Genomic DNA, 12,838 nt, shown 5'->3' with positions numbered 1-12,838 from the left:
TATAAGATGTAAAAATAAATTATTGATGCTGATTTTCCAGTCATTTTTTACTTAAAAATTTAAGTGTCGACTTTATCTACTGTTGTGGGGTAAAAAGACCATGTTTTGTATACTTCATTCAAGACCTTAAAGAAGTACCAGATTCCATTTTCATACATAGTTTTGTGATGTAATGTAAAGTCTTTGAACTGAACTTTGTTTAGGTGGTTCAATATTTAAAATATACTGGAAGATAATTAAAATATTGCAAAAAATATGTGATTTAGTGTCGGAGTTATCTCTCCAACCAGTACGTTAGTTTCCGTAATTTATTATGATTAATGTTAAAGATTTTATTTTAAGTATAATTATATATCAATCAATACTGCTCGATGGCCTAGTGGTAAGTATGAAGAAGTTGTGGCCTAGTAGGCGCAAGTTCGAATCTTAGACAAATCCTGTTTGTAGTTTTCATAAATTATTTTTTATTATATCTTTAACTATATGAAACATAAGTTGATAAATCGTGTATTTCATTTCCAACCTAAACTAAACTTTCGGACGTTCTTGTCAGAAGTTTGACAGAAAGGGCCAAGTATATAGCCCTTTACCAAAAAAAAGGAAAAGCTTTTAAAAATCTATTTCAAGTGTGTAAAATAAGAGTAAACAGATCTTTCTAATGGTATAAGATATGAAACTGATTAATGAAAAGTAACCTTGAAATTATTCATACAAATTACTTTGATTTGCACTTTATCAGCTTCTATACCTTGTGCCAACCATATTTGAATATTTCATTTCATTGAGCATCGTTATTGTATGTTTCAATTTTTGAGATTACTAAAAACAATTGTGGTCTTTAATTGTTCAGCAATTGATATGCTTTTATTTTCAGATTTTAAGATCTTCTCCTACCATAGGTATAATAATAAACTGTTACAAATATAGTCGCCGGTTTCTATTATTATTATTATTATTATTATTAATAATAATAATAATTTCCACAAAAGGTACAATGCTTATTCATTTATTCAGATTATCAAAATACAAATAATCATAAATATAGACTGACTTTCAAATGCGAAAATAGTTTTTAAAGTTTCTGAAATTGTGCTATTCCTGATGGGTTTTAAACTGTATACACTTTAATTTTACTGGCCTTACGCAAGGGAACATAAGGTACCGAGAATGTCTAGCCCATCGAAGCCATTGTTTAAAATTCATTTTCAACATGTTATATGTTTTTGAGTGGATTAAAGGTACATTATGCCTCAGAAACAACTAAATATTTCATTCTTTAGCAAGGGCAAACATGAGTTTTGCTAAATATTCGTCGAAGAGCATGTTAAATGCTTATAAGTTATAACCTGATGAAAGTAGTGCTGAATGTGAAAGAACTTATCATAAAAGTAGCACAACATGAACAAAGCAGTACATTTGTATTTTGACTTCCATTCAAAATATTTATCACTGCTATTGTACTAATTGGCAAAAGATGGTTCATGTATGGTCATTGTGTAATTTTTTAAGTATAATAGGACACAAGAAATAAAAAAGGTTTTGAGGTATAAAAATAAAAGCTAACTGGGGCATAATTGGACTTTAAGCAACTATTTTGAAGCTCACTCGATGATATAAAGTTTCACATTATTTTTGGAAATCATTGCTATACTTAGTTCTTTATACATCTTATTGATTTTTTTTAAAAAAATACACACATTAGGGTCCACATTTACATGGATCGTTTTCTTATTTATTCATGGTGTTTTATTACAGTCTTTAACATAAAGCGAATAGCAGAGAGTTTAAAAAACGATTACAAAATGTTACTGTTATAATGTGAGATTTCTCTGTATGAAAGAAAATGATGATTGTATATATATATATATGTGTGTGTGTGTGTGTGTGTATTCAAATTCTTTTTTATAGATTGGCTCATATGTTGGTTTGCATGTAAACGTAAGTGTAAAAATGAGACTGAAAAGTATAACTTTATCTTTCACAAAAACAAACAAATATTCTCTACATGCTAGGAAAAGAATTTTGTTAATCAATCTCAATCGATGTAGATTGTAGACAGCAGGTATATATGTTAATATACGTACCTGATGACAGTATTTAATGTCATTTCCCGCTTCTTCAGATGCGCACCAGGTATTAGAATTGACATGCTTACAACACTATTGTCATTACAGCTTGATGACTTTTGATGATATAATTTACGATACTCAAATAACATTTCTTTTTGGTGGTTTTTCATTACCACAAATATGTGCAGAGTACTTCAGCATTTATTCAAACCATGGATCTTATTTTTTATAAATATAAATTTGTTATTCAAACATACTCTCATTTTGATGTATTGCACTTCGTAAAAAATATCTCAGGACTTTGCATATTTTAGTCGTACCGCGCTGAACAATCGGAAGTCTTCGACGGTTATCCAGATAACTCTTTATCCGAAGATTGGCGGAAAAGGGGGATGTACTATTCGCCGGTCTCCTATCGGTTGTTCCCGGTCTCTCCGGGTCTTCTTTGACCAGCAATTAAATAGACCGGCGAAAAGTAGTATGTCACAAGTTTATTGACCGGTCTTTCCCGGTTTGGAAGTAAATATTTTATATGATTTCGTAACAAATAAATATATTTTTTTTTCCAAAAATGAGTTTGGTTATAATAATTGATTAACACATATCATCTCTCAATTTTGTATATTATCATTATACATAAACTTGGAATTTTAAAATAACAATAGAATTTTGTTTCATTTTATAAATGCCAGATAAAAACAATAAATATAAAGAATAGGTGAATAAAAATATACATTTTTATGATCTTAATATGACACAAAATTTTATGAAACTTTTGTTTTTTGTTCATATTTATTTCATTTGCTATTCGCGTTTAGTAAAGAGATCCTCAACATTATCATAAGTTATAAATGAGATTTATGATTTATTCTATTAATTGATTTTTTTTAATGTTTAAAAAAAATAAACTTGGAAATCTCATCAGTGTCGGTTTTTAACTGCGTGTGAATATATGTATTGACGGGGACATTGCTATTAGCGATTACATAATAAGGGACAATAAACAAGTGTGGTGCTGATCATGTGTTACAAAAAGTAATAGTTACAAATGAATGTATTATGCCCGTTGTCATTGATAATCGTGAAATTACACAAAAGCAGTTAGAAATAATCACATATCTTTCATCTAATAATACATTTTGTATTTTTTCGATTTCAAAATGTTTGCATAAATCACCACATTATGGTAACTGGTAATTTATCATTTTTATAATGAAATAGACTTTGCAATACAAAAACATCAACATCATACAAATTTCAAATTTTTAATTTCGTTTGATCTCAATAAAAAAACCAATAAAAAGATACTATTTATATACCATCTAATCGTTTAATTCTTTCATTTGAAAATCTTATCTTCTTGAACATTGTCATCATGTGCAGTACGTACGCAATTTACATGTCGTTTTTTATTTTCTTTGATCTATACAGTAGTGGTTATAATCTAGCAGTTATTTATCAAATAATGAAAACAATACACGACAGACTGCTGAAAATTAACCACTTAACAGACTCTCCGTAATTAATAAGCGTTTACGCTTGTTTCAGTCTTTGATTCAAATAAATAAAACAACAAAAAATACGTAACATCAAAAACAATTTAATGGAAACAAAAAAAAACAACATTATTTACGAAAAATAATAAATCATATACCAACACCATTTTCACCTTGAAACATCTACCCATTACCACAAATAATTATTTGAAAACTGGCACTGAACGGGCAAATAGATACTATTCGCGTGGCTCTTGCATTTGCCGGTCGAAATAGACCGGGATGGACCGGAGACCGGAAGCGACAAGAACTTAGAATAGTATTATCCCGCGGAAAAGGCCAAAAAGTTGCGAATTTGCAGCACAACAAGGCAAGGTAAAAATGCATTGTTTTTCTAAAACTTTGATTGTTTCGACGAGAACGGATAACAGTTAAATTAACCATTATTATGTTATGAAATAAACTTAATACATCGTAATAATTTGTCTTGTAATTTGTCAAAATGGGGCGTAATAGCGCATAAGTTGTACCCCTGTACTAGTTAGTCCGCTCGCGCCAAAAAAAAACAACAAAGAAAGTAATATTTTATACAGTATTTTGACAATCGTATAATTACGTGATGGGTTAAAAGAATAAAAACTTCATTCAGCCATAACCAGTTTACACAATTAGAGTACAGTACATGATTTTTAAAATGCAATTTATTCACAGACGGTAAAGGGTCAACTCGGCCCTGTACCATCTAGCATCTCGGCACAGGCCAACTCGGCCCTCTATTAAGAACATATATTAGGATATAGATTGTTTAGATTATTTAGTTAATAAAAATTTCAAGGAGAAAATTACCATAAAGTTTTTAGAAATATGATCACTCAGGGCTCCAGATAATTTTTTAGGGCAATGAGTATTTACTCATTGATTTTTTTGTGAATGAGTAAAACTTGAAATCTGAAATTTGGCAGGAGTATTTTTACTCCTTAAAATGTATGTTAAAAGAGGTAAAAACAATTTATTATGCTTCCATGTTTATTGCATTATATACTTGTAATACAAGATAATGTCAAAGGTATTCTTATTGCTGTTTGGACGCCCTTGTTTACATCTTGCAATTTCAAAACGACATACATTTTAAAATCTGCAACCTGAGGGCATTGTTTCTGTTGCTCTACAAAGCAGCGCTAATTATTTCATTAATTATAAACTTTATCCGATTTTTTTTTTTCGGGCATAAAAATACGCGAGTCAATCGTTTTTAACTTTGACAGCGACATTGTACGGAATGTTACTGAAATTGTGTTAATTCACACCTTACTATAGCATACAGATAAAAAAACCAATCCCCCGAAATTGGATTTTAGTCGGAACTACAGGAATTCGTTAGACGTTGCAAAGCAATTATACCGAAGTTAATTCCACCACCATACTAATACATACGATAACAACCGAGATGTCGGAAAAACTACAGGAAAGTTACTTGGTAGACGCTTTGCAAAGTTCAGACGAAAGTTAAAATAAGATAAGAAAGTTTACTTTAGGTTACGTTTACCGCGAAGAAAATGTTGCTCAATGCGTAACCTGAATTTTGTGTGGCGTTTTTCATACGCTTAAAATTAGTTGTTTTTGAATGCGTTAACATATTATTTCCATGCGTAATTTACGCGTATACGCATCTTATCTGGAGCCCTGATCACTTACAAACAGAAATTGAAAAAGTTGGCAGTGTGAAATGATCTTTTTTAAGATATCAAGACAATATATGTTAAACATTGATCAATAAATAGAGTTTTTAGATTGAATTTGGTTGACAATGAATGTAATTGTATTTAATACTGTTTGACCAATGCTTTTTTAACAATATTTTTTACAAAAAATCTGGAGTAGCAAAACATGCGTATAAATTGCAAAGTCTTTCTTTCTCTACAAATTCACATACAGATTGGTACTTTCATCAATAAAACTTCTCAATATCCTTGAGTAGAGGTTTGTTAGTGTGAAAATGTTAAACCATGAAAGTTATGATGAAAACATATCAAAAGTAATAAAAGTAATCATTACCAGTAATATATGAGCCGAGATGGAATAGGGCCGAGCTGACTCGAGGACCGAGCTGACCCTGATTCATCACAGACCAGACTATAAGTGACTTAGGGTTCAGACCCTAACCGTCTCTGTAAACGGTCAAAAATCTTTTAACGTTTTTACACAAATGGGGCATCTGTCTTTGATAAGTACTGTTTTTAAACCATTTTCACAAAAATAAAAATTTCCCATGTAGATGTACAAGTCAAATAATTCAAAGAAGACTGAAGACTCAAAGGCAATATCCTGAAATACACCCGGGTCCCGGGGTCTAAACCAGGGTTTTACAAGTTTTACTTCTGAAATATATACATAGGTGTCTAATCCAGGCAATTGCCGACTCGAAAATGTAAACACAATATCCTGCCTGGTCCAACAAATTCACGGAGAGTCCCTGGCTTGATGTTTACGTCTTTGGTTCACTTTCTGTGCCTGGACTCGGTCTGTAATACGCTAATCAGTGATTTTCCTGCTTCTGTAACACTAACAGACGCCAATAAAAGGCATCTTGCCAATTGAAATTTTCTTCAACATCATGCAGTTTTCCCAAAAATCTTAACTTGAACCTGCTTTTTTACTTCCCAAATTAGCAATTTTAGCGATAATTATTTCCCCCAAAATCAAAAGGGCTAAGGGGCTTTTTCCTAAATTAAAGGAGAAAAATAGGAACCGCCACAGTGTGGTGGCCCCACTGGCAACAAGTAACATAAGCATGAAGCAGTGAGAAAACTGGGTTTTTACTTTGAAATTACTAAAGATAAATGACACTGTTTTGGGGTATTAGAAAATGTGATTTTATAAAATGTTTATTCTTAATTGCTCTTTGAAAGGGAATTCGAATATACTTAACTATTTGCAGAAACTGGATAATCAATGTAAGTTTTTACTTAACATGTTTAATTGTTTTGGAAACTGTTTGTGTTTACATTTTGCAGCCTGCGATCTTAACTTTTTAGAGACTTGAGGGTAGAGCTGTCATCGATAGAAGCAATATCGATGTATCATTGATATTTTCTTGTTGATCCATTATCGATTCACACGTACATGTTTGACATTTTTCCAGAATTTTTAAACTTCTCCATTGTATTTCCTTGTCTCCAACAAGAAAACCCTGATAAGTGAAGCTTTTTTTCTGTTGTGCATTTTTCATTTGAAATAAACAAACTACATCTGAATTTTGTTAAGGAATATATTTAAATATTGCTGATCAATTAAAGGGTCAAATTTAAAAAATGCAGTCCAAAATACCCAAAAAGTTTAAAACCCAATAAAAACCCATCTAAAAAAGGGGCAAATAGCGTTTGTTTTGTTTTAAATTCGAAATTTTTGGGATAAAAAACAACCTTTCAACGCGCTTTTAAACGTAAGTTGCAGGGAAAATGATAACAAATAAAATTCAAAACTATTGTACTATTTTATTGTAACCATTTAATAACATGTTTGTTAAGACGCAAGAGCTCAAAGTGAGAATGACCAAAGGGTATTCAGGAGGCATGATCATAATATATAACATAGCAATTAATGAATATCAAGTAAAGGGGGAAGTAAAATCCCATTAAAACTGTAACAAACTAAAACATGTAAAGAGTTATCTGAAATCTTGATAATCAAGACTTCCTGAAAAACGTCGGTCCCCGGGGACATGTCCCGATAAAATTTTGATCAGGTCCGACGATTTTTTTATTCCGGATCGGTTACGACTGTCCGGCTTTTATCCAAAGCCGCATGTATACAAATGGCGTCGCTAAAGGTGCCCCAAACCTGGGAAAAAAGTCGGGAAAATTGGTTCAAAAGGAGTGTTGCAGAACAGCAATAAAAAGGTGAAAAGTATAGACCCTTGAGACCAAAATTTTTAATGAAATATTGAAGCAGGAAACCAAGAAATTTGGTGTATGACAGGGAGGAGTTTGAAAATGCACTGTACGGAATGTGGGCCGATTTTTTTACCCGGCGAAAAAAAAATTAAAAAACCAAAGTTCTTAGAAATCCAACACAAGTTTTTTTTCTTTTGATTTTGATCAAATTTTATTTGGTCCCTGGACAGGATTTCGTTTCCGGTCGCGACAGAATTTTTTCAATGGGTTTTCAGAACACGAATGTCTGACATTTTTTTTCCAAACTTTTCCAGGAAGTCTGGTCGAATTTTCAATAACAATGTTATAACATACACCTTTATAAATGAAATACAACCTAAAACGGGTTTTGGCAAAAATAGAGTTTACACAAATTTATATATTGTGTTTTTGAAATTGTTTGACACTTGAGACATTACGAAAGGCGGGGCGTTTCTCACAGTAAAAACAACAATTACTTGAACTTAAGGTGTTATTAAAAATTTGGTTTTTTTAATTGTATGAAATGATTGGATTCCTCAATTGTTGACTTTAATTTAGCATCGCCCAAACCGTTCGTTGGTCGCGTTGAGCAAAAATGTCGCTTAATGCATTAAAGATATAAGAGATAAAATGGAGGGGGGGAATTGCAAGTGGCTTGATTTAAGAACCCAAAGTCCCCGTTAATCACGTGGTCGATGGGCAAGTTAAGAGACTGTATTATTATCCCTACCGGGTTTTACCCTCCGTTCCTCAGTCTGCTGGATCCCGCCGATAACGCAAAAAGGACTTGAAAATATTTTTATGAAATTAATATACGGATAGATGGCAGTATGGGAAGATTATGCACGTCTTTTTCTTTTCTTCCTATATTGAAAATTCTGGTTGCTTCGGCAACAAATAGACTGAAAATATGGAAATTTTAAACAAAAAAAAAACTGGATCCCAGTGGTAATGAAAAAGGGTACTGGAAAATAATTTTTTTTTTTAATGAAAACCCTTCTAAATAATGGGTAGATGGCAGTCTGGAGATTATGAATGTCTTATCTTTTCTTCCTATATTGAAAAAATTGGTTGCCATGGCAACAAATAGGCTTAAGACATGGCAAATATAACAAAGAGCTGAAATTTTTTATGAAACTGCATCTTTATTTCAAGAGTTAACTCCTCTTGCTTTTAAAAATGTTATATTTTGGTAACAGGGATGTTTCAAATATTAAAGGTACTCCACTGAGGTTTTAAAGCCTAAAAACATAACATTTGAATTTCTTACATAAATGAGCTGGGGCACTTTATAGTTAAGAAATATACTATGAAATAAACAGAAAATCGTATTTTAATGATTTTCTTAGCCGATTTGAGCGAAAAGCATTTAAAGGCTTTTCATTTTGGGTCATTTTTTTACAATTGAATAATTATTCTGGAAAAACGAAGTGGCAAATGATCTGAAATTTTGCACAAAGATTAGTGGTCTAAACCTACATCAAATGGGGACTTATGGATTGCTTGCAATAATATGATAATTGCATGTTACAATTGAAATGGCATATGCTGTTTGAGTATTTTGCCGAATAACTCGACATATCGTTATATGTTAAATATTTAGAGAAACATTTGGATCTGGAGAATCTTACACATCCTGTCAGGCAAGTTTGATCAATTTTTACTCACCCAACCCAAACTTTAACTTGCAATTGCTAGCGGGGAAGTGAATTTGTCGGGGAAGTGAATTTGTCGAGTCCTGTTTTAGGAATACACAGGGCCAGTTTGAATTTGGTTGTGGTTCGATGATTTTGAACAGTTATTCCTCTTGACCGTTCGAAAAAAATTGAAATTTTCAATTTCTGCACTCTTGATGAATTGTATGGATAAGGTTGAAATCGCATGTGCAGGTATTTAACCAGAAAATACAAGTCAAGTTTGAATTTGGTTTTGGTCACATGATTTTTGACAGAGTTATCCTTCTTAAACTTAAAAAAATAAGAAACTTTAACTTTTTTAGGAATGTATTTCTGAGGTTGACATTGCATGTACTGGTATTTTAACCAGTAAACACAAGTCAAGTTCTTATTTGGTCATGGTCAGATGTTTTTGACAGAGTTATCCTCCTTGACCTTGGAAAAGAAAAAAATCCCAATTTCTTGTCATTATCTTGGCTACAAATATGCATTATGCAACTTGCAAAAGATTGGCACTGAATAGTTTCAGGGCCTTGAACTGTGTATAAAATGGAGTGTTCTGCCAAGGTTATAAAAAATTAGGGACAAATGTCTCCTTAACAAAAAAAAATTGGGGATATTTTGAATAAAAATAAGACATCAAAATTTTAAAGAAAAAAATACCCGATCTAATTTGGATGTTAATCTTATAATGAAGTTAAAAATACTTGTAACATATGTAAATCACCACTGCTTGTGGAAAACTGACAAAACTTTAAAAGAGTTCATTTAAATTTAACTGTTCATCAACTTTGTGCACTAAAACCACGTTCACAATTAGAGGTATGGATGGGAACATTCTCCTGTTGTCAATGTTTTCTGAAGGTGGAATGGTTGAGGGAGGCTCAGATGATGTGGACTGATTTAATACTACACTCCTATTTACAATTGAGGTGTTCATGGCCATTGGATGACCCCTATTAATTTTTAGAACTTCAGAGACTTATTATTACCACTTAACTGAATTTGATGAAACTTCCAAGGAATGCTTGCAACTTTCAACTCTTTGTTGTAAATATTTTTTTTTCATAATAATCTTTTTGGAAACTTTTGTTTGGACCTTTGCTGCTGAGTGCTCTGGCTACTTAGTTTACATACATGTAGAATGTAGATCTCTAGAAAAGTTATTCTACATGAAATTGTGCACTTTACCACAACCTCTCCCCCCCCCCCCACACACACACACACAAAACAAAAAAACACACACACAAAAACTTGCCTGGCTGGGTGGGAGGGAGAAAAGATCATTTTGTTTACATAGACATTTATGATTATATAATTTATAGTGAACATAAAATATTGAATGTCTTTCACTTAACCACTATGCTCAGAGCATCACCTTGTGGTCCTTGGACTACAAAAGTTGGATACAAATAATGATCCTGGGGTCAAAATTACATATTTCACCTTGTGTTTCATCAAGTATTGTATACTCGATACAAATTCTTATATAAAAAGACTATGATTGTGACCATTTCAGATGAAAATGAAGACAAAAACTTATGACTCGTCCCCCTGTCCCAACTCAAGTATCTTACAAAGTATCTCATATCTGTTGGACAACCTGTGGCTGTTCCTAAAAAAGGATGAAAAAATCTGTTAAACATTAATTAAATAGTTTTATATTACACATGTTAAGAAATTTGATTATTCAATTTAGTTTGGACTGTAGTCTATACTATTTACTAAACAGCTTTTCACAGCATGCTATCACTATAGAGTATATTGTTAAATGACTATTATGATAAATTTTGTGCATTGACTAAGATATTGATACATTCTCTTCATGTATAGTAAAATTGAAAGTTTTCTTCATGTATAGTAAAATTGAAAGTTGAACGAGTGGAAAAACATTTGTTGTCATGTGACAACAAAAAGGCAAACTATAAGTATCCTTCACTATTTACTAGACTGTCATATTATTTGTTGATGAAACTCTTTAAGTTGATACTTAGACTTTGAATAACAATGCATGTAAACATTGGGCCAAATAAAAGCTCTTTTCTTCTAAGTGTAGTTTTAAGCTTTGCTCTTTGTTGTAAAGGGAAGTTCTTTCAACTTAAGTAGTTATTATCCCTTCGAAATCACTTCCTGTACTAATGTGCTCTTGTGCTGTATAATTGAAGAATAACTGCCTTGTAGGGTTCAGATTGGCAATCCCTAGTTACTAGGCCACATGATACAGTTTAAGTAGTGACTGTTACCACAGATTAAGTTCTCCTTTTTTCTTCTGCTTAACTTAAAGCAGCATGCCAGTGATTTTTCTCACTTAATTAGGAAGAGGCCTTATCCTCTTGATTTTGGGGAAAATTATTGCTAAAATTGCTGATTTGGGAAGTGAAAAAGTTTGTTTAAGTTCAGATTTTTGGGAAAACTGCATGATTTTAAAGAAAATTTTAATTGGCAAGGCCATCCTTAAAAAAATGTTTGTTTGCAGTAACGCGACCGACTCACAAAATTTGCCCCTACTCAAATTTTTTTTCATGGTCTGGTTAAAAAAAAATATTTTTTTTTAATCAGAAAATTATGCTTTGTGCTTTGTTTTCGTTCTTTTAAAGGTTAATAGAAGAAATAAAATGTAGTTCTTATTAAATTAGAATTCAGTTATCAATTTATTAATTGTGACCAGATTATCAAAGCATATATTGTCCAGCATTCTGAAATTCTATGTTTATTTGGGAGTACAGTTCATAAAATTTTTTTTTAAAAATCGACCTACCTACCCACCTTGAAAATTCTGGGTCGGGTGACTGCAAACAAACATTTTTTTAAGGATGGCCCAAGAGGCCTTTTCGGACTGTTATATAAGTAGGAAAATGACTGCATGCCTGCCCTCCAGATTCATGCTAATTTTCATGAAAACTTTGAAAATGTATTTAAAATATTATGAAATGAAGAAAGAAAGTAATGAAATCATTGCAAACAGCACTTACGATCGGAAAAAATTAATAAAATGAGGTCAGAATATGGCAAATAGCCCTTACTATGTTAGTAACACAGTCAAATATGATAATGGTTATTAATTCTGCCAACAGGGTACTTTTTGTCAAAATTGTGAAGGAGCCTTAGCCTGTTCATTTTGTGAAAAAAAGTGTGCTATGTCATAAAATTGTGAAGAAAAATAAAGGACATAATTATTACTTGGCATTTCGCGACATTTTGAAACAGGAATAGGTTGATTATTATTTCTGACCTGTGTAAAATCTGCTTAAAGTCGGTACATTAACCCGGTTAACCTGCGCAAAAACCATTTATCTTGATTGAAACTATTTCTGTGTTATTGCAATTGGCGCAAATCAAGTTTTACCGGAAGGTAAACAATGTATTTCGATGACAAAGTCCTAACATTTCGCAAAATCTCTCTTGAAATTGTGATATTTTTTCTGTCACTTTGTGGGGAAAAAAAGTGCAATTTTGAATTTTTAAGGGGCCTTATATCGGCCCCTGTTATAGAAGGAAAAAATGCCCTGGCCAAATCAGTCATCGCACATAACGTAAATCATTACTTGAACCTTTATTTTTATGCCCCCACAATGTGGGAGCATATAGCGTTGCACTTGTCCGTCCGTCAGTCCGTCCCGAAATCTTGTGAATGCAACTCCTCTTAAACCAGATGGCAGATTTTGTTTAAACTTACAGGGATG

At 32.1% G+C, this 12,838-nt stretch overlaps 1 protein-coding gene across 2 annotated transcripts in view; it reads left to right on the top strand.

Annotated features, from left to right (window-relative positions):
* The first annotated feature begins 3,852 nt into the window (after window positions 1–3,852).
* Window positions 3,853–12,838, top strand: part of LOC132724130 (equilibrative nucleoside transporter 1-like) — a 38,124-nt gene continuing 29,138 nt past the window's right edge. Inside the window, exon 1 of one of the 2 annotated variants that reach the window (XM_060708944.1) lies at window positions 3,853–3,940. The gene's annotated coding sequence lies outside the window, so the exon portion shown is untranslated. The remainder of the gene's footprint in view (window positions 3,941–12,838) is intronic. The other variant, XM_060708943.1, reaches the window with a different exon arrangement.

The sequence above is a fragment of the Ruditapes philippinarum genome, unplaced genomic scaffold (assembly GCF_026571515.1).
Source record: "Ruditapes philippinarum isolate M1 unplaced genomic scaffold, ASM2657151v2 ctg1222_1_1_1_1, whole genome shotgun sequence".
Taxonomy (NCBI): Eukaryota; Metazoa; Mollusca; class Bivalvia; order Venerida; family Veneridae; genus Ruditapes; species Ruditapes philippinarum.
The sequence above is the reverse complement of the archived record's forward strand: the minus strand, read 5'-3'. Positions and strand labels throughout refer to the sequence as shown.